This window comes from Dermacentor albipictus, chromosome 9 (assembly GCF_038994185.2).
Source record: "Dermacentor albipictus isolate Rhodes 1998 colony chromosome 9, USDA_Dalb.pri_finalv2, whole genome shotgun sequence".
In the NCBI taxonomy this organism is placed as follows: Eukaryota; Metazoa; Arthropoda; class Arachnida; order Ixodida; family Ixodidae; genus Dermacentor; species Dermacentor albipictus.
In genome coordinates this window covers 108,892,792-108,918,765 of record NC_091829.1, presented here as the reverse complement: position 1 = coordinate 108,918,765, position 25,974 = coordinate 108,892,792, and the positions used below count along the sequence as shown (strand labels likewise).

Genomic DNA, 25,974 nt, shown 5'->3' with positions numbered 1-25,974 from the left:
TATATTGTTATGAAAGAGCCCTGGAAGAAAGCCTGCTAAAAAAAATCGGAACTGATCATGTCTCACGGGCCTTGATGCAGATAGACTGGAACAGAGCGTACACATTCATAGTAAGGTTCGTTACAGCACTTAAGATCACAGTGCTGTAATGATGTGTCGGTGTTTGGTACCTTCTTTTGTCCTTGTACTGTGTTGCGCTGTAACGAACCTAACTATGAATCCCAACCAACTGGCCCAACTTGCCATCTTGATGCGGAGCATACAGATAATGAGTGGATCATGCGAAGCTCTCAGTGAATAAGCATGTTCTTAGGTGAATGTGGAGCAAGCATATAATTCGTTAATTGCTAAATTATTCACAGTCTGTCCGAATATTCGCCGTTTCGACCATTATTCGGTCATCCTCGAATATTCGGGAATTTACGAATATGCAGTTCTCGAATCGAATACGCTTCGAATAAGGAAAATATTCGATTCGTATTCGAAATTTCGAATATTCGCACACCCCTAGATATCACCCATTCATGTCCGTCTTTCTTCTGGACTAGGACGGCACCGAGGCCTAGGCAACTGGCGTCAGTGTGGATTTCGGTGTCGGTGTCTTCGTCGAAATGTGCAAGTACTGGCGGTGACTGCATGCGTCGTTTTAGCTCTTGAAATGCATCGGCCTGCGGCGTTCGTCACTTGAACTCAACATTAGATTTCGTTAGATACGTTAGCGGCTCAGGGATGCGTAAAAAGTCCTTGACAAAGCACCTGTAGTAGGCACACATGCCAAGTAATCTACGCACTGCCTTCTTGTCGATGGGCTGCGGAAACTTTGCCATGGCAGCTGTTTTCTGCGGGTCAGGGCGTACTCCGGATTTGCTGTTGAAGTGGCTTAGGCACAGAAGCTCATCGTAAGCGAAGCGCCACTTTTTTGGCTTCAGAGTGAGTCGTGATGATTTGATGGCCTCTAGTACTGTACTGTCGTAAGCCGCCTAAGGTGATCGTCGAAATTTCCAGCGAAGACGACGACGTCATACAAGTAAACAAGACAGGTCTGCCACTTCAATCCTGCTAACACTGTGTCCTTGACGCGCTAGAATGTTGCAGGCGCAGAGCACAGCCCGAATGGCATGACTTTGAACTCTAGAGGCCGTCTGGCGCGATGAAGGCAGTCTTTTCGCGATCTCTCTCGTCGACATCTATTTAACAGTAGCCAGGCTTGAGGTCCGTCGACAAGAAATATTTAGCGTTGCAGGGCCGATCCAATGCGTCGTGTATCCGTGGAAGGGGGTATACGTCTTCCTTCGTGATCTTGTTCAGTCGACGATAATCGACGCAGAAGCGTAGGGTTTCGTCCTCTTCCTTTACCAGGACAACAGGAGATGCCCACAGGCTTTTCGGCGGCTGGATGATGTCGTCGCGGAGCATTTCGTCGACTGGTTGCGTAATAGCTTCACGTTCTCGCGTCGAAACTCGGTAAGGGCTCTGGCGGGGGGGATGAGCACACTCTTCTGTTATTATGCGATGCTTTACAACGGTTGTTTGTGGAATCCTCGATGATGTCGAAAAGCAGTCCTCGTATAGTCGGAGAAGACTTCTGAGTTGTTGCTACCTGCTCAAGGAGAGATATCGATTTACGTCGAAGTCTGGCTGAGGGACTAAGGTCGGCGGGGTAGATGCGGCAGAATCTGAGAGGACAAAGGTATTGGTCATTTCCACAATTTCCTCGATGTCCGCGATTGTTGTGCCCTTGCTGACGTGCTTGAACTTTTGGCTGAAGTTGGTTAGCATCACTACCGTTTTCCCTCCGTGGAGTCGAGTGATCCCTCTTGCGACGCAAATTTCGCGGTCGAGCAGTAGATGTTGGTGAAACTCGATGACGCCTTCTACGTCGGCGGGTGTTTTGGTGCCGACAGAAATGACAATGCTGGACTTGACTTTCGAGCACAGTCAAGGTGTGGTGACTACGAGACCTCTCCGGCGGTATCGCTTGGTCTTCCGACAGCAGTATCGATTTCGACTTCAGGTCGATGATTGCTCCGTGTTGGTTAAGTAAGTCCATGCCTAGAATGACGTCTCATGAACACTGCTGGAGGATAACGAAGGTGGAAGGGTAAGTCCGGTCCTGAACGGTTAGTCTTGACGTGCACATTCCAGTCGGCGTAATTAGGTGTCCTGCAGCGGTCCGAATTTGTGGGCCCTCCCATGCAGTCTTAACCTTCTTCAACTGGGCGGAGATGTGTCCACTCATGACCGAGTAATCGGCCCCTTTGTCGACTAAGGCAGTGACTGCGTGGCCGTCGAAAAGCACGTCGAGGTCGTTGGTTCTTTGTCTTGCGTTACAGTTAGGACTTGGCGTCGGATCACGGCTGTGTCGTGTTGACCAGTGGCTGCTTTGGGACGTCGTCAGGCCTTCTTTCTTCGTCGTATTGTTTGCTTCCACGCTTCGTCGGTACGGGGCGTGTCATTATGTCGTCGAGGTAGTTTTTCCGGCGTCTTCATCGGCGGCGGAGGATCTTCGTCAGTTCGACGAACAGCAACCGCAGCTCCATCGGTTGCTGCTTTTACTTTTCTGGAGATGGGCTCGCTGACCGACCCCGGGCTGGCCCAGTGTATGGATGGCGCGGCGGCGACAGGTAGCAGCCTGGTGACAGCGGACGGGACGGTCGTCGAGAGTTCCAATGAGGGGCAGCTATCTAATCGGCAAAGTCACGTGGGCGCTCCCCAAGCTGTGGACGCGGCCCGTTGACGGCAAACCCTCTCAGTCCCAAGTCGTGGTATGGGCATCGGCGGTACATATGGCCTGCTTCTCCACAGTGATAGCAGAGCGGGCGGTGGTCGGGGGCTCGCCGAATGTCCGTCTTCTTCGCGCAAGGTACGCTGGGCGACTGGTGGGCGTAATGATGGCGGCGCAGCTGGGCGACGTAATTGCGGCGTTACAGGGCTCTGGCGCCGTCGCGGAGGGGGGCCTTGACGGCGTGCGACGGCGACGTAGGTCATCGCTTCTGGCTGGGGCTGCGGTAATTGAGGTTGCACCTAAGGAAGACCCAGCGATCGCTGAACCTCATCTTTCACGACGTCGGCGATCGAGGCCACTTGAGGCTGCGACGAAGGCAGGACCTTGCGCAGCTCTTCGCGCACAATGGCCTTGATGGTCTCTTGAAGGTCTTTGGAACCCAGTCCTTGGATGGCGTACTGCGGCGTGAGCCCATGGTGGTTATATTTCCGGGTGCGCATCTCGAGAGTTTTCTCGATCGTCTATGCCTCTGCAGAAAACTCAGCTGCAGTTTTGGGTGGGTTACGAATGAGTCCGGCGAAAAGTTCTTGCTTGACGCCCCACATCAGGAAGCTGACTTATTTCACCTCCGACATTTCCGGGTCGGCGTGCCGGCAAAAACGAGCCATCTCCTCCGTGAAAATCGCGATCCTTTCATTTGGCAGCTGTGCTCTGGTAAGCGCAGCTGTCAAGCGCGCGACGCTTGTAAATGTTTGCAAGAAGCCGCTTCAGAACAGGTCCTACGTCGTTAAGGTGGATTCTCGATTCTCGAACCACGTCTTGGCAGTGTCTTCCAATGCGAAATAGACATGTCGCAGCTTGTGGTCGCTGTCCAACTGGTATACGTAGCGACCCTCTCATACGTCTCCACCCAGCTTTCCGGGTCTTCAAATGTGGAACCGCGGAACGTACGTGGCTCCCTGGGCTGCTGCAGAACTATTGGGGCCGCTGAGGCTGCCATTGGGGTTGTCTTCTTGGTCGTCTATTGACGACATTCTCTGACGATCTTCATGGTCGGCTCTGGTAGAATTCCGTGTTCCGGGGGCAGCTGCTGTAGCCGGTGGCTTTCTCGATGTTCCGCAGCGACGTTGGTGTTGTCCTTGTGGTCTGGGCTTGAATTTTGCCTTGTCGGGGGCGTCCGCTACATGAACGTACCCAGCAACTCCACCAGATGTCACGTAGTAGTGACAGTGACGAAGGCAGCCAAACTGTGATTATAAAAACTGGCGTTTTATTGGGCGAACTTGTGCCCTCAAACCCAGGATATACTCAAAGAACAACTTCGACCGTTCGTCAGGCGCATCGAGGCTGGGCACTGAAAGAAGAAAAATATGTCAAGAATATCAGAGTGAATTTAGACACTAGCGATACCACTATCGGTCTGATGAGAGCGATGTGTCTTCCGTCAACGAAGAGTGGATTTTACGTAGTTTCCGCGTGGTTTGACAAAGCAACAGGCAATGCCGCTGGAGCCCACTGTCAATGTGTCGCCGGGTGAGCACACTTGTTTCTATATCGGTTTGTTGTGCAAGACATGGGAGGCATTACAGACTTGAATATTAGGGGATGTAAGCCGCACAAAACCTATCGGAGACGCTAACCTCCGGCCGCATGAAAGAACCCAAAGCAAGCTCCAAAAAGCATATAAAAGTGCCAATAATAGAGTTTGCTTTCCCCAACGCTTCGGTGTGGCTTGAGTCCCCTGATCTAAAGCCCTCTAATAAAATTGATTCATTCATCCGCGTGCTGTGCTGTTCTTTGTCGATCTGCGAGCTCTTGCACAGCGTTGAACGAGCTGTCGAAGCAGCCGCAGACCACACGAGTAAGGGAGGTAAACTTCCCCGCGAGTAGCCGGCTTCGAGAATCGTGTAGGTTTTGGGACGTGTACGTATCTGCTACAGGCGTACGCTTAGAAAGTGTGCCATATATTTTAGAATATTGACAGTTCTGTACGGAGGGCAAATACGCAAATGTGAACGCTTGGACAGGCACGCTGATTTCGTCCGGTAGTGTGAAGATCGCGAAATAATGTGAGCGACGCCAGTGCGCAGTCGCATGCCCTGTCTGTGTTCGTCTGTGTTGAGTTTATCACTTTTCCGGCAAACGCGGTTGCATTTAAGGGTGTCCCGAAGCTTGCAGATCGAAACAAGCAGGATGTAGGGCGTTGAGAGTTTGTATCAAGAGCAGTGAGGTAGCGCAGCTTGCGTGCCGTCATGACATCTCTGCGTGGCAGGTGTCATGAGCCCCTTTGGCAGACATCTGTTGAATGCCACCTTTGCACCTATTTGTAGAGGGCTTCCAAATGCATGCACTCCAAATATTTAACGCAACACGAAAAATGGCCATACCTGTATATGTGATTGTGATCATATTATTTATGCTTTACATCAGGCGTCCTATCTTTGCCTGTATCTTTTATCATTATCACATATATTAATCTATGTTTGGCTTGCAGCCTGAGTGAAAGCTGCCAGCATGTGGCTGCGGCGTTGCTCGAAGTTGCGGAGAAGGCAGCTCACAAGACTACCTGCACCGACGTACCCTGCAGATGGATTGTGCCTTCAGAAGGTGTGCAATGTATTGTATTATTCCAAACCAGCATGGTGTTTTGTAGTTTGAACTCGCTTCAACATTGAGTGTATGCTTAGACCTGGGTGTTTCAATTGACTCATGCTCTCCAGCCTTAAAAAACCAATTTATTTGACCGGGCACTACAACAGGGCAAACAGTGAAGTCGTGTTGCAGTTATAACGCACCATTTCTTAACCTCCTGTTTCATAATGCACCATGTTAACAGCTGAACTCACTGAAATTACAAGGTACCTTCCTGCAGAGACACAAGACAATACTGAGCACATATAATTGAAATGAGTACATAAAGTTACATTGGTAATATACTGCATCGATTTTATTCCAGCCAAGAAGCCAGCTCCAAGGGTGCCCCTGAAAGAAATTCCCTTCCAGCGACACTTAGATAATCAACCAGCTCACACGAAACGAAAGAGGGATTATAGCCCCATCAGCAACTTGCTGCTATGTGGCGATGTGGCAGCTCTGGGAAAAAAGCTACGCACTTCTTTCCCTACTCTGCAGGTATTGTGCTACCTCGGCACAGCAGAATGCGCTCCTAAGAGAGAAATGGACACAGCAAAGCCCAAGATTGCAGATGAAGATAACCTGTCAGACACGCATGTACAGGGCGTAATAAATGCTCATCTGCAATCTCTGCCAGCTTTTTATGGTGCCGAGCGTGAAGCTTTACGCCTTCAGGCTTTAGGACAGGCAGATAAACTGTGGCATGCTGCACGCACTGGTCGCCTAACTGCATCCATGTTTAAACGGTTTTGCCATTGTGTCAAGCCTGAAGGCTTGCTAAGGACAGTATTCTATCCAAGTGGTAAAGCAATGTCGTAGCCAATAGCATATGGACGGAAGCATGAGAAGGTTGCTGTTGATTTCTATGTGCAGCTCCAGCAAATAAGACGCACAAATGTGCAAAGCCATGAAACTGGGCTGCACATTCATCCGCAGTATCCTTTTCTGGCAGCTTCACATGACAGAATTATTGTTTTAGATGGAGAAGAAGGTCTTTTGGAAGTTAAGTGTCCGCTCTCAAGAAGGGCCTTACAATTGAAGAGGCAAGCGAGGACAGAAAGTTTTGCTGTGCCCTTGAGGAAGATAATGAAGTACTACTCAAAAAAAATCACCCCTATTACTTTCAAGTGCAAGGGCAAATGGCCATCACTGGCCATACATGGTGTGACTTTGTAATTTGGACTGAAAATCAGCAAGCAGGTGAGCCAAACTGCATTCACATACAGAGGATATATTTCAACAGTAAATTTTGGGAAAGTGTAGTGCTGCCAGCCCTGCTGACTTTTGCTTAGTGGGCATTTGTACCAGAGCTAATTGCGGGCACGGCACGCATGCAAGCATGACTTCCAACGTGTTCGTATTTGCTTGTCTGCAGGTCCCTTTTCTCGTCGCCGCCACGAATGCAAGTAAAATCGCCACACACTGCAAGACGGAGCGTCAACCTAATCATATGGATCTACTGCAGACGCAACTACTGGGCACGTGCGACGGCGATACGTATATCGGAATCATCCACCAATCATCGACGACCAAGTCACGGACCGATCCCTACTTAAACAAGCCCTTGGACCCCCCCGGACTCAGTTGCGGGCACGGCACGCATGCAAGCATGACTTCCAACGTGTTCGTATTTGCTTGTCTGCAGGTCCCTTTTCTCGTCGCCGCCACGAATGCAAGTGAAATCGCCACACACTGCAAGCCGGAGCGTCAACCTAATCATCTGGATCTACTGCAGACGCAACTACTGGGCACGTGCGACGGCGATACGTATATCGGAATCATCCACCAATCATCGACGACCAAGTCACGGACCGATCCCTACTTAAACAAGCCCTTGGACCCCCCCGGACTCAGTTGCGGGCACGCACGCATGCAAGCATGACTTCCAACGTGTTCGTATTTGCTTGTCTGCAGGTGAGACACGACACTTCCTCACTTAGAAGTAATCATTTGTCAGTTATTGTCGTGCCGTGCCCCCGCACACTAGCGCTGCTTGTATGTGATTGTTGGTCTGTATGTCTCAAGCTTATCACAAGTGGTGATGTCGAGTTGAATCCGGGCCCTGGTTTGACTACAGATGAAAAACTTGAACAGATTATGCAAGCGTTGAAAGACCAGAGCAAAACATAAAGTGACATTAAACGTGATCAGAGAGCAGTTCAAAAAGAAGTGAAAGAAAATGGTGCCGCCATGAAACTTATTGAAGACCGCTTAACTAAACTTGAGTCTTCTTTTTCTAAACTTGATGACACACAGCGGACGATGTCTCGTCTGAATGAAACAGTCGCAGTGCTATCTAGAAAAGTTGATGATATGGAAAATCGCCAACGCCGCAATAACCTTATCATCTTCGGTTTGCCTGAGCAAGACAATGAAACACAGGCAGATTTATCGAAACTGATGCAGGACAAAATATTTTCTGTGATTGGTACTTATCCTCGGAGCATTGAGCGCATGCACCGTCTTGGAAAAAAGCAGTCAAAAGCACGACCAGTTATTTTTCGGCTGTATGATTTCAAGGAAAAACAGGAAATTATGAGCAACTGTCCCAAGTTGAAAGGCATGAATATTTCGATAAGTGATGACTTCTCAAAGAGCGTGGTGCACAGGAGAAAGTGCCTATGGGAAAGCGCTAAAAATGAGAAATCGAGTGGGAAGCGAGTGCGCCTAGTTTATGACATGCTTTACGTGGACGGCGAGGCGTATTACTGGGACGATGATACTTCAACACGTAGACCATGCCGGGAGCCGCGTCGTCGTGACATAAGTAGCAACAGAGGCGGCAGAGAAAAGCCCTACGAGAGGCGACACAGCTCTGACAGCAGTCACGAGTGTCCCTGATAGACTAGTAGTTTTAAACGTCAATGCTCGGAGCATATGCAACAAATCTTCACTTTTGGAAGCTGTCCTCTTGGAACATGAATCGGATATCGTAATTATAACTGAAACTTGGTTAAATAAATCAATCGAAAGCGCTGATTTCCTTCCTCCGAACTATACGGCTTGTCGCAAAGACAGAGAATCCAGAGGAGGCGGTGTTGCTATTGTTTATAAAACTTCAATGGTCTTCGTTGAAATTTCATCCCCTCCAGAACTGGAGTGTATTGTGGGTACCACAGAGATCGGTGGTCTGTATTTTGTAATTGTTGCAGTATATCGCCCCCCTGGCACCTCCGAAGAATACATGCTATTGCTGAATGATTTCTTACTTGAAAAGTTTGGCAACAGCACCTGTAAGATTATAATGGCCGGAGATTTTAATTTACCAAATATTGACTGGGCATATTATCAGGAAGGTCAAAATAATCAGGCCGTGTCTCGTGTTCTTCTGAATCTGACTTTTTCCCTTGACTTATACACACAAATAACACACACAAACACACAAATAGTAACTATGCCAACACGAAGCCACGAATCGGGAGAATCGCTACTTGATTTGGTGTTTCTAAGCAGATCTGTCACACAATCTAAGTACTAGTGTGAAGTCTTAGAAGGGATTTCTGACCACAAAATGGTGATCACGTATGTCTCTACCACATATACCAGAGCAGAGAGGAATAAAACTTTGCTAGTCTCCGATTTCTCTAAAGCAGATGATGTTGCAGTATTGGACCATTTAGAGGAAAGTTATGATGATTTCAGGCATTTTATTTCGCTAAATACCACGTCGGTAAATGATGCTTGGGAGAAGTTTAAAAGCGTGGTATTAAAATCAATGGCACTATTTGTTCCCAAGCGCCCCAAAAAAGTTAACAGAAGAAACCCATGGATTACACGGGGAATAATTCATAAAAAGCGCCTCCTGAAACGAATGAGGTCTAGAAAATTCTCTACAAGAACACGTCATTGTATTCATTCCGCTTCACATGAACTTAAAATGGAAATTATTAAAGCGAAACATTGTTACATGAATACAACACTTACTAATTTTATTAAATCCTCTCCGGGAAAATTTTGGAGATACATTTCAGGGCCCAAATCCGGCATTCAATTTCTGACAAGTGAAAATAAGACTATCACGAACAGCTCTGAAATGGCTTGCCTCTTCAATGAATATTTTGAATCGGTCTTCACATGGGATGATGGTTCTACACCCGTAACAGTACATTCCATTAGGCACCGCATATCTGAGCCAACTATTAGACAAGACGGCATTTTGAATCTGCTCCTTAAACTAGATGAGAAAAAATGTCCTGGCCCTGATCAAATTCCCAACGCTTTTTTAAAGAGGTACGCCGAGTGGTGCTCATGTTTCCTTTCAGATATCTATACTAAATATCTAGAATCTGGCGACGTTCCGAGAGACTGGAGGTGGGCTAAGGTAGTACCGATTCACAAACAAGGTTCCAAACATGACGTCACTAATTACAGGCCAATCTCTTTGACAAGTACATGTTGCAAAACGCTAGAGCACATCCTTAGTACCCACCTAACTAAATTTGTGGAAGAGAACAACGTTTTGGGTAAAAACCAGCATGGCTTTCGCCGAGGGTACTCCACAGTCACTATCCTCACTGAAGTTACGCATGAAATCGGCCAATGTATTGATGGAAAGGGTCAAATAGATATGATCTTTATCGATTTCCGCAAAGCATTTGACAGAATATCCCATAGAAAGCTGCTTATGAAGCTGTCTCATTTCTTAGGTAATACCAAGCTATTCAAATGGATTGAGGCATATTTGTCACAAAGGGAACAATTTGTTTCATTAAACTCTGTTAGTAGTACCAATAAACCAGTTCGATCGGGTGTGCCGCAAGGATCTGTTATAGGCCCTTTACTTTTTTCCATTTATATTAGTGATAAGGGAGCAGGTTTTTCGCCGCAAATATCCATCAAGCATTACGCAGATGACACCGTTATATACGCTAAAATATGCACTCCTAATGATCAACAGGAGCTTAGTAACCATTTACAAAAAGTTAGCCTCTGGTGTGATGAATGGCAAATGGAATTGAATACATCAAAAACTGTTTGTATGCGTTTCACGCGTAAAAAAGATCCTTTAATATTCCCCCACAGCATTAACGGAGCCGAATTAGCTGAAGTTAAGGAATATAAATACCTAGGAATTCATCTCGCACATGATTTAAACTGGTCGGTACATGTCGACAACATCTGTAATAAGGCCATGTGCACACTTTGGTCGTTACGACGAAAACTTCACGACGCCACACCAGAGGTAAAAACAATGGCCTACAAAATGACTGTACTTCCTGTACTGACTTATGCAAGCCATGTTTGGGAGCCGTACACTCAAGAGAACGCATTAAAATGTGAGCGCGTACAAAACAGGGCCGTGAGGTTTATTTTTAACACATACGCTAGAACGCAGTCCGTCACGGAACTTAGAAATAGAGCTGGCCTCATGACTGTCAAGCAAAAAATGCAGCTTAGCAGGCTGACATTCTTTTTTCACGTATTAAGCGGAGACTATAAGGTGGACTTAGAAAAACACATCACATTAGAGAGACCTGCTAACCCCAGAACAAAGCATCCAAAACATATTAAACCACTTAAATATAGAACAGAATCCTTCAAAAATTCCTTCCTGGTTCGAAGCATAGACGATTGGAACAACTTGCCAAACGATATAGTAGAATGTGCTGATTTACAATCTTTTGTAAAGGCTGTTACCAATTATTTGTAAATGGTTGAGAATACGTTTTATTGTTAGCTGTTCATTCGTTGCAGTTGTTTGGGCGCGTTACTTTTTTTTTGACCCATATAGTGCTATAACATACTCATTGTAACTGATGTTCTTTGTTGCTTCATATTTGATGTTTATATGATGTGCCTTCCTAGCCTGATTGTTTTGTATTGAATTGTTTAAACATCTACTATGTCTAGTTTGATGACAGCAATGTAACCGCAACTCCTGTCTTGGCTTGTGCTGACAGTATGAATAAATAAATAAAAAATAATAACAAAGCGTGTGAAACGACTGGGCACCCTTTATTCAAATGAACAGTATGTTTCATACAAGAAATTGCAACAAGGTTTCTATGTTTGCAAGCCTGGAAATGGTCTTGCAGGGACATTACGGAGGGTGAAGTGAATCAAGCTGTAGTGCCAGGATGTGTGGTAGTTTGAAATTATGGGGTTTTGCGTGCAAAAACCACAATATGATTATGAGGCACACCATAGTCGGGGACACCAGAAATTTGGTCCACCTGGAGTTCGTTAATGTGCACCTGAATCTAAGTACATGGATGTTTTCGCATTTAGCTCCCTTCGAAATGCGTCCACTGTGGTCGGGATTAGATACCGTGACCATGTGCTTAGCAGCCCAAAACTATAGCCAGTAGACATTAAGCAACCACGGCAGATATGTAAATAGTTTAGCTAAACTTCTTGGGGGGGAGGACATAGGGGAATAAAGTTGCACGTTTGGCTTGTTCATGCATCATATTGAATGTCATTGGCACAGCGCAAAAAAGATGGGGATAAGAGGCGCAGAAAAACATAACACATGCAGCGCTAACTTTGAACAATAGATTTATTTCCAAAATGAGCAGTACATAAGTCGTACTCTGGAAATGTCAGCAAATGCAAAAAACACAAAACATGCACGACAACAGCAGGCTCATGGTAGGCTATTATCATGTGCGCCAAAGTTCTGAATGTTTTCTTTATAATACATAGCCATGTGTGCTGACGCATGCATGAGCAAACCTTTCATAGTATTATCAACAAAACAATTAGAATTGTTGCTCATGTCATAATAGCTTACCACAAGCCTGCTCTAGTAACATGCCTTGTGATTTTTTCGTTTGCTGACATTTCCGGAGCATGTGTCCAGTGACGCACGCAGTGGGCGACATATGTACTGCTCCTGTTGGAAATAAATCTATTGCTGAAAGTTAGTGCTGCATGTGTTATGTTTTTCTGTGCCTATTTACCTTTTTTTGCGCTATGCCAATGGCATTCAAATGGAACATGGTGGAAGGAATGTATGCGGGACAGGTGGTTGTGTATCATGCCACCACATCGACATGACAGCAGTGCCGCAGCATTGCATCTGAAGGTTGCATATTTGATTTGATTTGATTTATTGATTTCCATTTACACACACACATGTACAGAGGAGTGGTAAATGGAGGTGGATGAGGGAAAAAAGCCGCACAGACGCGGCTTGAGGTAACCTCACCCCCTTAGGTACAATATGGCTGCATGGGGTTACACATCAAGCGCCATATAAATTACATTTATCTAGTGGCAATAAAACATTGCAATTATATAATATATGAAATAACAGTGAAATGTTTCCACAATAACAATGCCAAACACACTGCGGCATTGAAATAAATAAATGATATACACTTGGTAACAGACAAAAAAAGAGGAACATAACACACATTACTAATCACTAACAAACGTGCTCTGAAGTGAAAGCAATAGTTTTAAATTCTGACAGTGATAAATCCTGTAAATTGAAGCCTGCTCTCTCGTATAAATTCAGTAATCTTGGAAGGTTATTACACAGCATTTGACAACCATAGTTAGTTCTAGAGCGCGGAACTTTCCAGACTTCAGGTGTACGAGTGGAATAACGGTATGAATTGACGGATAGATTTGCAAGTTCTACAAGTAAAGTATTGTTACGTTTGGTATTAAAGTAATACTCGCGTAATAGTCTGCAGTTATAGATTTTATGGGCTGTCGCAATGTTGTATTTCTTGAACAGGTTTTCAGTATGGGCGGCAAACGGTACATTAACGATGACACGTATTATTTTCTTCTGCATACGAAATAATTTACTCAAGTTTCATTCAATTGTGGTGCCCCATACAAAATGCCCATAATGTATGTGAGACACAAATAAGGCATTATAAATTAATAATTTTACAGAGACGGGTAAAGTATATCTGTAGCGATTTAAAACACCTGTTATGCGGCTAAGTTTTTGGAGTACAAAGCTTACATGGTCGGCCCATTGCATGGTACTCGTGAAGTGTACCCCTAACATCTTTGCAGAAAGAGTGAGTTCTATATTTGTGGATCTATACGCTAATGTTAGATCTGATGGAAGAAGACTCATGCCTTTGGTATGAAAAATTACGGCCTTTGTTTTCGCCGTATTTACTTTTAGACAGTTCTCAGTGGACCAATAGGATAGGCTGCGCACGAATTCATTTGCCATACTAATTAAATTGGTACAAGAACCGGACGAGATGAAAACACTTGTATCATCCGCGTAAATGTTAAATTTCGCCTTTTCGTAGATGGAAGTAATATCGTTAGCATATAAGTTAAACAGCAACGGGCCCAAAATGCTACCCTGTGGGACGCCACAAAGTATTTCTTTGGTTACCGATGTATTGTGGCCTACAGGAACAAACTGGCGTCTGTTATTAAGATAAGATTTTAATAATTGAAGTGGAATGCCTCTAATCCCATATTTCTCTAGTTTGTAGAATAAAATGTTGTGAATAATATGATCAAACGCCTGTGTAAAGTCGACAAATATGCCTATTGTTAATAGCTTATGTTCGAAATTCTGCAATATAAACTCCTTTTGATCGAGAAGAGCTAATTCCGTCTACCTGTTTTTACGGAAACCGTATTGAGCATTTGAAAGTATCTTGTACTTTTCACAGAACGAAGACAACTGACTTAGAATAATTTTTTCAAGACCTTTTGAAAAAACAGGGAGGATCGAGATCGGGCGATAATTTTTTATATCCAATTTATTACCCTTTTTAAATAATACTACTACCTTAGCAACCTTCATATTTTCTGGAAATACGCCTGTGGAAATGCACAAATTATAATTATGTGTCAAAATAGGGGCAATATCATATATAACAAATTTTATAGGTAGAATCTGAAGACCATCGGCATCGCAGCTGCGAGATGTCTTGAGTCTTAGGTACACAGAACATACATCCGAAGGCATGAGTGGCTGAAAAAATATTGTGTTTGCGTTCGGAGTAATGTGCACATAGTGCGGCATGGGATGATTGAGGTCAACGTCTCTGTGTACGAAATAATCATTGAAAGCGTTTGCCAAGTCCTCCTTTACCAGCAATCTACCGTTTAAACTAATTTGTTCAATTGGATCACTCTTCTGATTTCTGTTCATAAGAACATTTAGTCTATTCCATAGTTTCTTTGAGTCATTCATACAAGACGAAAACATCTGCAGAATATAAGCATCACGTGCTTTTCGTAGCTCTTTGCTTAATTTGTTACGAAACATTTTAAATGTTTTTAAATCCAGAGGCTCTCGGGTTTTGATGAATTTAGCATATAATTTGTCACGCTTCTTCATTCTTTTACTAAGAGCATTCGTTAACCATGGCTTTCTGAGGCATTTTTTTCTCCTGTTAACTTTGTAAACAAAATGCTTTTAATACACTGTAACAAACCTGCTAAGAAAAATATTGTACGCTGATTCAGCGTCATGTTCCTGCAAAACATCATCCCAGTTAATCTGCTTCAGCTCTGTTTGAAAAGATGTTAGGGTATCCTCGGTTACTTTCTTGAAGGTTCCGCTTGTGTCTCTGTGCGAGGTGCTAGCTGTTCTAGTTTTGACAAACATGCAAATAGGCATATGGTCACTTATAGCACTACTCAAAACAGCACTTACGATACACTGAGGTGAGTAATTCGTTATTAAGAAATCAAGCGTAGTTTCCGTATTTTCTGTTACTCTAGTGCTGGAGTGAATTGTATTTAAACAACCATTTGAAATGAATACCCTTTCAAAATCGGACCGGCGTACTGTATCCGCGCCAATGTTAACATTAAAATCTCCTCCAATAATTATGTTTAGGCGGTTTTCATTAGCAAAAGATAACAGATCATCAAAAAATTCAAGAAAATGGGCAAGAACACCATCAGGAGGGCGGTAGCATACAGCAAAAAGGTCTTTCTCTGAATGAACACATAGCACTTCGTAATCACTCGTTGTACGCGAAAAATTAGGAAGTATATCACAAGGTATAAGGTCAGACATCAATAGGCACACACCACCCCCGCCTCTCTGTTGACCTATTAAGGTAAAATGTTTTCATGTGCGGAAGTTCTAAAATGTGACTGTCATTCGTATACCAGGTTTCGCTTATCATAACAACGTCACACAGCTTATCTATCCCCACAAAAAAGCTTTCCAGTTCTTCTATTTTGCTAGAAACGGATTGAGCGTTAATATGAACACAACTAATTCCCTTTTGTTCAGCTTCTATGTGGGCAAACCATTCTTGTTTAGAAACCGACCCTAAGTGATTCATGGTGCTGAAAAAGAAATAAGATCAACAGCAAGGAACATTAGCAAGGAATACTAAGTAAGAGTCGAAAGCTCATCCTCGTGCGTAATGACTACAGCCTGGGCACCATTTTCTTTGCGTACAAGCACATGCCCATTCGCGTGCTATGCATACTTATACCCGGAATGTTTTGCCCATTCCTTAGCGGCAGCCAGAAGCTTTCGAGATCGAGTTGTCATGTTCTCGGCACTAAAAACTTTCATGGAACTATCTCTAAGTGATCGTTTCTTAGCAAGCCAGGCATTTCGCAGTCCCTGACGCGCGAAGCGCACAATTATGCAACGGGTCCTGCCCGACCTAGCTGGCAGCCTGTGTATAGCCACAACGTCCTGCTCCGATAGACATTCGATGTCAAGTTGTTGTGCTATTTCTTTCACCAGGGATAACAAGTTCTCACCCTCAGTCTCAGGAAATTCATGAATTTCAAGGTTCAGGCGCCTGCTGTGCCATTCAAGAGCGTCAATGCCATCCTTAAGTTTACTAAGGTCCTCAGGGTCTCGAGCCCCTTCCATCTTTTCCACCCTACGCTTTACATTGTTGATGTCTTTTTCGTGACAGTCCAGACGTCTCTTAATTTCATCAAATTGGTCAGACAGCATTTGGATAGATTGCTCAATGCCACTTACTTTACTTGGCAACTCCAAAAGCAAATTAAGCTTCTTATCCAATTCTACCAGCTTCACCATGATTTCCGGATCTTATACCTGACCCTGTACAGGCGCAACACTTTTGCTTCCCTTCCCTTGACATGTCTCACATTTCCAATTTTTCTTGAAGGCTCCTCGTTTGGCCTCATTCACGCTCGAACACTGACCAATATGAAAAATAAATCCGCAGTCGGAGCACGTCAGAACCGAGTCATGCTCGCCGATAAGTAAACGGCACGTGCAACATCGGGACATTGTAGGCAGCTTTTACGTAAAACCACAATCACCAGCACATGTAAGAAATGGTGGAGCTACAGTGGCTAAAACGCATTAGGAATCAACGCAGACAATCAGTTTGGCAGCAGACACAGACAAGCAGTTTGGCAGCGGCAGCAGCGGAGCGCAAAAATAGGAAGGTTCAAATTACAGAGATAGACCAACCTGTAAAACAGAAGACCGTTCAGGCTTTCGTGCACGAAGCGCTCCACCGCTGCAGCCAAAATGACGCGAGACGCCCCCCGCTGAACTGGCCGTGTTATCTGGTCGCGTTTAGCGGATTTTCAGGAAAGGTGGCAGCACAGGCAGCCAGGTAGTCTCGAGGCGCGCAGATCAAACATCAGGTTTCCCTGTTGATGAAAGGCAGGAATGTCCTTCAAAGGTAGAAACACCGAAGATAATCCTCTAGGGCTGCGACAACACAGGCCACGACGTCCTGCCAAGTGGTCTGCAGCAGTACCTGTAAAACAGAAGACCGTTCAGGCTTTCGTGCACGATGCGCTCCACCGCTGCAGCCAAAATGACGCGAGACGCCCCCCGCTGAACTGGCCGTGTTATCTGGTCGCATTTAGCGGATTTTCAGGAAAGGTGGCAGCACAGGCAGCCAGGTAGTCTCGAGGCGCGCAGATCAAACATCAGGTTTCCCTGTTGATGAAAGGCAGGAATGTCCTTCAAAGGTAGAAACACCGAAGATAATCCTCTAGGGCTGCGACAACACAGGCCACGACGTCCTGCCAAGTGGTCTGCAGCAGTACCTGTAAAACAGAAGACCGTTCAGGCTTTCGTGCACGATGCGCTCCACCGCTGCAGCCAAAATGACGCGAGACGAACCCCGCTGAACTGGCCGTGTTATCTGGTCGCGTTTAGCGGATTTTCAGGAAAGGTGGCAGCACAGGCAGCCAGGTAGTCTCGAGGCGCGCAGATCAAACATCAGGTTTCCCTGTTGATGAAAGGCAGGAATGTCCTTCAAAGGTAGAAACACCGAAGATAATCCTCTAGGGCTGCGACAACACAGGCCACGACGTCCTGCCAAGTGGTCTGCAGCAGTACCTGTAAAACAGAAGACCGTTCAGGCTTTCGTGCACGATGCGCTCCACCGCTGCAGCCAAAATGACGCGAGACGCACCCCGCTGAACTGGCCGTGTTATCTGGTGGCGTTTAGCGGATTTTCAGGAAAGGTGGCAGCACAGGCAGCCAGGTAGTCTCGAGGCGCGCAGATCAAACATCAGGTTTCCCTGTTGATGAAAGGCAGGAATGTCCTTCAAAGGTAGAAACACCGAAGATAATCCTCTAGGGCTGCGACAACACAGGCCACGACGTCCTGCCAAGTGGTCTGCAGCAGTACCTGTAAAACAGAAGACCGTTCAGGATTTCGTGCACGATGCGCTCCACCGCTGCAGCCAAAATGACGCGAGACGCACCCCGCTGAACTGGCAGTGTTATCTGGTCGCGTTCAGCGGATTTTCAGGAAAGGTGGCAGCACAGGCAGCCAGGTAGTCTCGAGGCGCGCAGATCAAACATCAGGTTTCCCTGTTGATGAAAGGCAGGAATGTCCTTCAAAGGTAGAAACACCGAAGATAATCCTCTAGGGCTGCGACAACACAGGCCACGACGTCCTGCCAAGTGGTCTGCAGCAGTACCTGTAAAACAGAAGACCGTTCAGGCTTTCGTGCACGATGCGCTCCACCGCTGCAGCCAAAATGACGCGAGACGCACCCCGCTGAACTGGCCGTGTTATCTGGTCGCGTTTAGCGGATTTTTAGGAAAAGTGGCAGCACAGGCAGCCAGGTAGTCTCGAGGCGCGCAGATCAAACATCAGGTTTCCCTGTTGATGAAAGGCAGGAATGTCCTTCAAAGGTAGAAACACCGAAGATAATCCTCTAGGGCTGCGACAACACAGGCCACGACGTCCTGCCAAGTGGTCTGCAGCAGTACCTGTAAAACAGAAGACCGTTCAGGCTTTCGTGCACGATGCGCTCCACCGCTGCAGCCAAAATGACGCGAGACGCCCCCCGCTGAACTGGCCGTGTTATCTGGTCGCGTTTAGCGGATTTTCAGGAAAGGTGGCAGCACAGGCAGCCAGGTAGTCTCGAGGCGCGCAGATCAAACATCAGGTTTCCCTGTTGATGAAAGGCAGGAATGTCCTTCAAAGGTAGAAACACCGAAGATAATCCTCTAGGGCTGCGACAACACAGGCCACGACGTCCTGCCAAGTGGTCTGCAGCAGTACCTGTAAAACAGAAGACCGTTCAGGCTTTCGTGCACGATGCGCTCCACCGCTGCAGCCAAAATGACGCGAGACGAACCCCGCTGAACTGGCCGTGTTATCTGGTCGCGTTTAGCGGATTTTCAGGAAAGGTGGCAGCACAGGCAGCCAGGTAGTCTCGAGGCGCGCAGATCAAACATCAGGTTTCCCTGTTGATGAAAGGCAGGAATGTCCTTCAAAGGTAGAAACACCGAAGATAATCCTCTAGGGCTGCGACAACACAGGCCACGACGTCCTGCCAAGTGGTCTGCAGCAGTACCTGTAAAACAGAAGACCGTTCAGGCTTTCGTGCACGATGCGCTCCACCGCTGCAGCCAAAATGACGCGAGACGCACCCCGCTGAACTGGCCGTGTTATCTGGTGGCGTTTAGCGGATTTTCAGGAAAGGTGGCAGCACAGGCAGCCAGGTAGTCTCGAGGCGCGCAGATCAAACATCAGGTTTCCCTGTTGATGAAAGGCAGGAATGTCCTTCAAAGGTAGAAACACCGAAGATAATCCTCTAGGGCTGCGACAACACAGGCCACGACGTCCTGCCAAGTGGTCTGCAGCAGTACCTGTAAAACAGAAGACCGTTCAGGATTTCGTGCACGATGCGCTCCACCGCTGCAGCCAAAATGACGCGAGACGCACCCCGCTGAACTGGCAGTGTTATCTGGTCGCGTTCAGCGGATTTTCAGGAAAGGTGGCAGCACAGGCAGCCAGGTAGTCTCGAGGCGCACAGATCAAACATCAGGTTTCCCTGTTGATGAAAGGCAGGAATGTCCTTCAAAGGTAGAAACACCGAAGATAATCCTCTAGGGCTGCGACAACACAGGCCACGACGTCCTGCCAAGTGGTCTGCAGCAGTACCTGTAAAACAGAAGACCGTTCAGGCTTTCGTGCACCATGCGCTCCACCGCTGCAGCCAAAATGACGCGAGACGCACCCCGCTGAACTGGCCGTGTTATCTGGTCGCGTTTAGCGGATTTTCAGGAAAAGTGGCAGCACAGGCAGCCAGGTAGTCTCGAGGCGCGCAGATCAAACATCAGGTTTCCCTGTTGATGAAAGGCAGGAATGTCCTTCAAAGGTAGAAACACCGAAGATAATCCTCTAGGGCTGCGACAACACAGGCCACGACGTCCTGCCAAGTGGTCTGCAGCAGTACCTGTAAAACAGAAGACCGTTCAGGCTTTCGTGCACGATGCGCTCCACCGCTGCAGCCAAAATGACGCGAGACGCCCCCCGCTGAACTGGCCGTGTTATCTGGTCGCGTTTAGCGGATTTTCAGGAAATGTGGCAGCACAGGCAGCCAGGTAGTCTCGAGGCGCGCAGATCAAACATCAGGTTTCCCTGTTGATGAAAGGCAGGAATGTCCTTCAAAGGTAGAAACACCGAAGATAATCCTCTAGGGCTGCGACAACACAGGCCACGACGTCCTGCCAAGTGGTCTGCAGCAGTACCTGTAAAACAGAAGACCGTTCAGGCTTTCGTGCACGATGCGCTCCACCGCTGCAGCCAAAATGACGCGAGACGAACCCCGCTGAACTGGCCGTGTTATCTGGTGGCGTTTAGCGGATTTTCAGGAAAGGTGGCAGCACAGGCAGCCAGGTAGTCTCGAGGCGCGCAGATCAAACATCAGGTTTCCCTGTTGATGAAAGGCAGGAATGTCCTTCAAAGGTAGAAACACCGAAGATAATCCTCTAGGGCTGCGACAACACAGGCCACGACGTCCTGCCAAGTGGTCTGCAGCAGTACCTGTAAAACAGAAGACCGTTCAGGATTTCGTGCACGATGCGCTCCACCGCTGCAGCCAAAATGACGCGAGACGCACCCCGCTGAACTGGCCGTGTTATCTGGTCGCGTTTAGCGGATTTTTAGGAAAAGTGGCAGCACAGGCAGCCAGGTAGTCTCGAGGCGCGCAGATCAAACATCAGGTTTCCCTGTTGATGAAAGGCAGGAATGTCCTTCAAAGGTAGAAACACCGAAGATAATCCTCTAGGGCTGCGACAACACAGGCCACGACGTCCTGCCAAGTGGTCTGCAGCAGTACCTGTAAAACAGAAGACCGTTCAGGCTTTCGTGCACGATGCGCTCCACCGCTGCAGCCAAAATGACGCGAGACGCCCCCCGCTGAACTGGCCGTGTTATCTGGTCGCGTTTAGCGGATTTTCAGGAAAGGTGGCAGCACAGGCAGCCAGGTAGTCTCGAGGCGCGCAGATCAAACATCAGGTTTCCCTGTTGATGAAAGGCAGGAATGTCCTTCAAAGGTAGAAACACCGAAGATAATCCTCTAGGGCTGCGCCAACACAGGCCACGACGTCCTGCCAAGTGGTCTGCAGCAGTACCTGTAAAACAGAAGACCGTTCAGGCTTTCGTGCACGATGCGCTCCACCGCTGCAGCCAAAATGACGCGAGACGAACCCCGCTGAACTGGCCGTGTTATCTGGTCGCGTTTAGCGGATTTTCAGGAAAGGTGGCAGCACAGGCAGCCAGGTAGTCTCGAGGCGCGCAGATCAAACATCAGGTTTCCCTGTTGATGAAAGGCAGGAATGTCCTTCAAAGGTAGAAACACCGAAGATAATCCTCTAGGGCTGCGACAACACAGGCCACGACGTCCTGCCAAGTGGTCTGCAGCAGTACCTGTAAAACAGAAGACCGTTCAGGCTTTCGTGCACGATGCGCTCCACCGCTGCAGCCAAAATGACGCGAGACGCACCCCGCTGAACTGGCCGTGTTATCTGGTGGCGTTTAGCGGATTTTCAGGAAAGGTGGCAGCACAGGCAGCCAGGTAGTCTCGAGGCGCGCAGATCAAACATCAGGTTTCCCTGTTGATGAAAGGCAGGAATGTCCTTCAAAGGTAGAAACACCGAAGATAATCCTCTAGGGCTGCGACAACACAGGCCACGACGTCCTGCCAAGTGGTCTGCAGCAGTACCTGTAAAACAGAAGACCGTTCAGGATTTCGTGCACGATGCGCTCCACCGCTGCAGCCAAAATGACGCGAGACGCACCCCGCTGAACTGGCAGTGTTATCTGGTCGCGTTCAGCGGATTTTCAGGAAAGGTGGCAGCACAGGCAGCCAGGTAGTCTCGAGGCGCACAGATCAAACATCAGGTTTCCCTGTTGATGAAAAGCAGGAATGTCCTTCAAAGGTAGAAACACCGAAGATAATCCTCTAGGGCTGCGACAACACAGGCCACGACGTCCTGCCAAGTGGTCTGCAGCAGTACCTGTAAAACAGAAGACCGTTCAGGCTTTCGTGCACCATGCGCTCCACCGCTGCAGCCAAAATGACGCGAGACGCACCCCGCTGAACTGGCCGTGTTATCTGGTCGCGTTTAGCGGATTTTCAGGAAAAGTGGCAGCACAGGCAGCCAGGTAGTCTCGAGGCGCGCAGATCAAACATCAGGTTTCCCTGTTGATGAAAGGCAGGAATGTCCTTCAAAGGTAGAAACACCGAAGATAATCCTCTAGGGCTGCGACAACACAGGCCATGACGTCCTGCCAAGTGGTCTGCAGCAGTACCTGTAAAACAGAAGACCGTTCAGGCTTTCGTGCACGATGCGCTCCACCGCTGCAGCCAAAATGACGCGAGACGCCCCCCGCTGAACTGGCCGTGTTATCTGGTCGCGTTTAGCGGATTTTCAGGAAAGGTGGCAGCACAGGCAGCCAGGTAGTCTCGAGGCGCGCAGATCAAACATCAGGTTTCCCTGTTGATGAAAGGCAGGAATGTCCTTCAAAGGTAGAAACACCGAAGATAATCCTCTAGGGCTGCGACAACACAGGCCATGACGTCCTGCCAAGTGGTCTGCAGCAGTACCTGTAAAACAGAAGACCGTTCAGGCTTTCGTGCACGATGCGCTCCACCGCTGCAGCCAAAATGACGCGAGACGCCCCCCGCTGAACTGGCCGTGTTATCTGGTCGCGTTTAGCGGATTTTCAGGAAAGGTGGCAGCACAGGCAGCCAGGTAGTCTCGAGGCGCGCAGATCAAACATCAGGTTTCCCTGTTGATGAAAGGCAGGAATGTCCTTCAAAGGTAGAAACACCGAAGATAATCCCTAGGGCTGCGACAACACAGGCCACGACGTCCTGCCAAGTGGTCTGCAGCAGTACCTGTAAAACAGAAGACCGTTCAGGCTTTCGTGCACGATGCGCTCCACCGCTGCAGCCAAAATGACGCGAGACGCACCCCGCTGAACTGGCCGTGTTATCTTGTGGCGTTTAGCGGATTTTCAGGAAAGGTGGCAGCACAGGCAGCCAGGTAGTCTCGAGGCGCGCAGATCAAAGATCAGGTTTCCCTGTTGATGAAAGGCAGGAATGTCCTTCAAAGGTAGAAACACCGAAGATAATCCTCTAGGGCTGCGACAACACAGGCCACGACGTCCTGCCAAGTGGTCTGCAGCAGTACCTGTAAAACAGAAGACCGTTCAGGCTTTCGTGCACGATGCGCTCCACCGCTGCAGCCAAAATGACGCGAGACGCACCCCGCTGAACTGGCCGTGTTATCTGGTCGCGTTTAGCGGATTTTCAGGAAAGGTGGCAGCACAGGCAGCCAGGTAGTCTCGAGGCGCGCAGATCAAACATCAGGTTTCCCTGTTGATGAAAGGCAGGAATGTCCTTCAAAGGTAGAAACACCGAAGATAATCCTCTAGGGCTGCGACAACACAGGCCATGACGTCCTGCCAAGTGGTCTGCAGCAGTACCTGTAAAACAGAAGACCGTTCAGGCTTTCGTGCACGATGCGCTCCACCGCTGCAGCCAAAATGACGCGAGACGCCCCCCGCTGAACTGGCCGTGTTATCTGGTCGCGTTTAGCGGATTTTCAGGAAAGGTGGCAGCACAGGCAGCCAGGTAGTCTCGAGGAACGCAGATCAAACATCAGGTTTCCCTGTTGATGAAAGGCAGGAATGTCCTTCAAAGGTAGAAACACCGAAGATAATCCTCTAGGGCTGCGACAACACAGGCCACGACGTCCTGCCAAGTGGTCTGCAGCAGTACCTGTAAAACAGAAGACCGTTCAGGCTTTCGTGCACGATGCGCTCCACCGCTGCAGCCAAAATGACGCGAGACGCCCCCCGCTGAACTGGCCGTGTTATCTGGTCGCGTTTAGCGGATTTTCAGGAAAGGTGGCAGCACAGGCAGCCAGGTAGTCTCGAGGCGCGCAGATCAAACATCAGGTTTCCCTGTTGATGAAAGGCAGGAATGTCCTTCAAAGGTAGAAACACCGAAGATAATCCTCTAGGGCTGCGACAACACAGGCCACGACGTCCTGCCAAGTGGTCTGCAGCAGTACCTGTAAAACAGAAGACCGTTCAGGCTTTCGTGCACGATGCGCTCCACCGCTGCAGCCAAAATGACGCGAGACGCCCCCCGCTGAACTGGCCGTGTTATCTGGTCGCGTTTAGCGGATTTTCAGGAAAGGTGGCAGCACAGGCAGCCAGGTAGTCTCGAGGCGCGCAAATCAAACATCAGGTTTCCCTGCTGATGAAAGGCAGGAATGTCCTTCAAAGGTAGAAACACCGAAGATAATCCTCTAGGGCTGCGACAACACAGGCCATGACGTCCTGCCAAGTGGTCTGCAGCAGTACCTGTAAAACAGAAGACCGTTCAGGCTTTCGTGCACGATGCGCTCCACCGCTGCAGCCAAAATGACGCGAGACGCCCCCCGCTGAACTGGCCGTGTTATCTGGTCGCGTTTAGCGGATTTTCAGGAAAGGTGGCAGCACAGGCAGCCAGGTAGTCTCGAGGCGCGCAGATCAAACATCAGGTTTCCCTGTTGATGAAAGGCAGGAATGTCCTTCAAAGGTAGAAACACCGAAGATAATCCTCTAGGGCTGCGACAACACAGGCCACGACATCCTGCCAAGTGGTCTGCAGCAGTACCTGTAAAACAGAAGACCGTTCAGGCTTTCGTGCACGATGCGCTCCACCGCTGCAGCCAAAATGACGCGAGACGCCCCCCGCTGAACTGGCCGTGTTATCTGGTCGCGTTTAGCGGATTTTCAGGAAAGGTGGCAGCACAGGCAGCCAGGTAGTCTCGAGGCGCGCAGATCAAACATCAGGTTTCCCTGTTGATGAAAGGCAGGAATGTCCTTCAAAGGTAGAAACACCGAAGATAATCCTCTAGGGCTGCGACAACACAGGCCACGACGTCCTGCCAAGTGGTCTGCAGCAGTACCTGTAAAACAGAAGACCGTTCAGGATTTCGTGCACGATGCGCTCCACCGCTGCAGCCACAATGACGCGAGACGCACCCCGCTGAACTGGCCGTGTTATCTGGTCGCGTTTAGCGGATTTTCAGGAAAGGTGGCAGCACAGGCAGCCAGGTAGTCTCGAGGCGCGCAGATCAAACATCAGGTTTCCCTGTTGATGAAAGGCAGGAATGTCCTTCAAAGGTAGAAACACCGAAGATAATCCTCTAGGGCTGCGACAACACAGGCCACGACGTCCTGCCAAGTGGTCTGCAGCAGTACCTGTAAAACAGAAGACCGTTCAGGCTTTCGTGCACGATGCGCTCCACCGCTGCAGCCAAAATGACGCGAGACGCCCCCCGCTGAACTGGCCGTGTTATCTGGTCGCGTTTAGCGGATTTTCAGGAAAGGTGGCAGCACAGGCAGCCAGGTAGTCTCGAGGCGCGCAGATCAAACATCAGGTTTCCCTGTTGATGAAAGGCAGGAATGTCCTTCAAAGGTAGAAACACCGAAGATAATCCTCTAGGGCTGCGACAACACAGGCCACGACGTCCTGCCAAGTGGTCTGCAGCAGTACCTGTAAAACAAAAGACCGTTCAGGCTTTCGTGCACGATGCGCTCCACCGCTGCAGCCAAAATGACGCAGACGCCCCCCGCTGAACTGGCCGTGTTATCTGGTCGCGTTTAGCGGATTTTCAGGAAAGGTGGCAGCACAGGCAGCCAGGTAGTCTCGAGGCGCGCAGATCAAACATCAGGTTTCCCTGTTGATGAAAGGCAGGAATGTCCTTCAAAGGTAGAAACACCGAAGATAATCCTCTAGGGCTGCGACAACACAGGCCACAACGTCCTGCCAAGTGGTCTGCAGCAGTACCTGTAAAACAGAAGACCGTTCAGGCTTTCGTGCACGATGCGCTCCACCGCTGCAGCCAAAATGACGCGAGACGCCCCCCGCTGAACTGGCCGTGTTATCTGGTCGCGTTTAGC

At 48.3% G+C, this 25,974-nt stretch overlaps 1 pseudogene; it reads left to right on the top strand.

Moving 5' to 3' along the window:
- The first annotated feature begins 2,891 nt into the window (after positions 1-2,891).
- Positions 2,892-7,299, top strand: LOC139050182 (uncharacterized; annotated as a pseudogene).
- Positions 7,300-25,974: the final 18,675 nt, after the last annotated feature.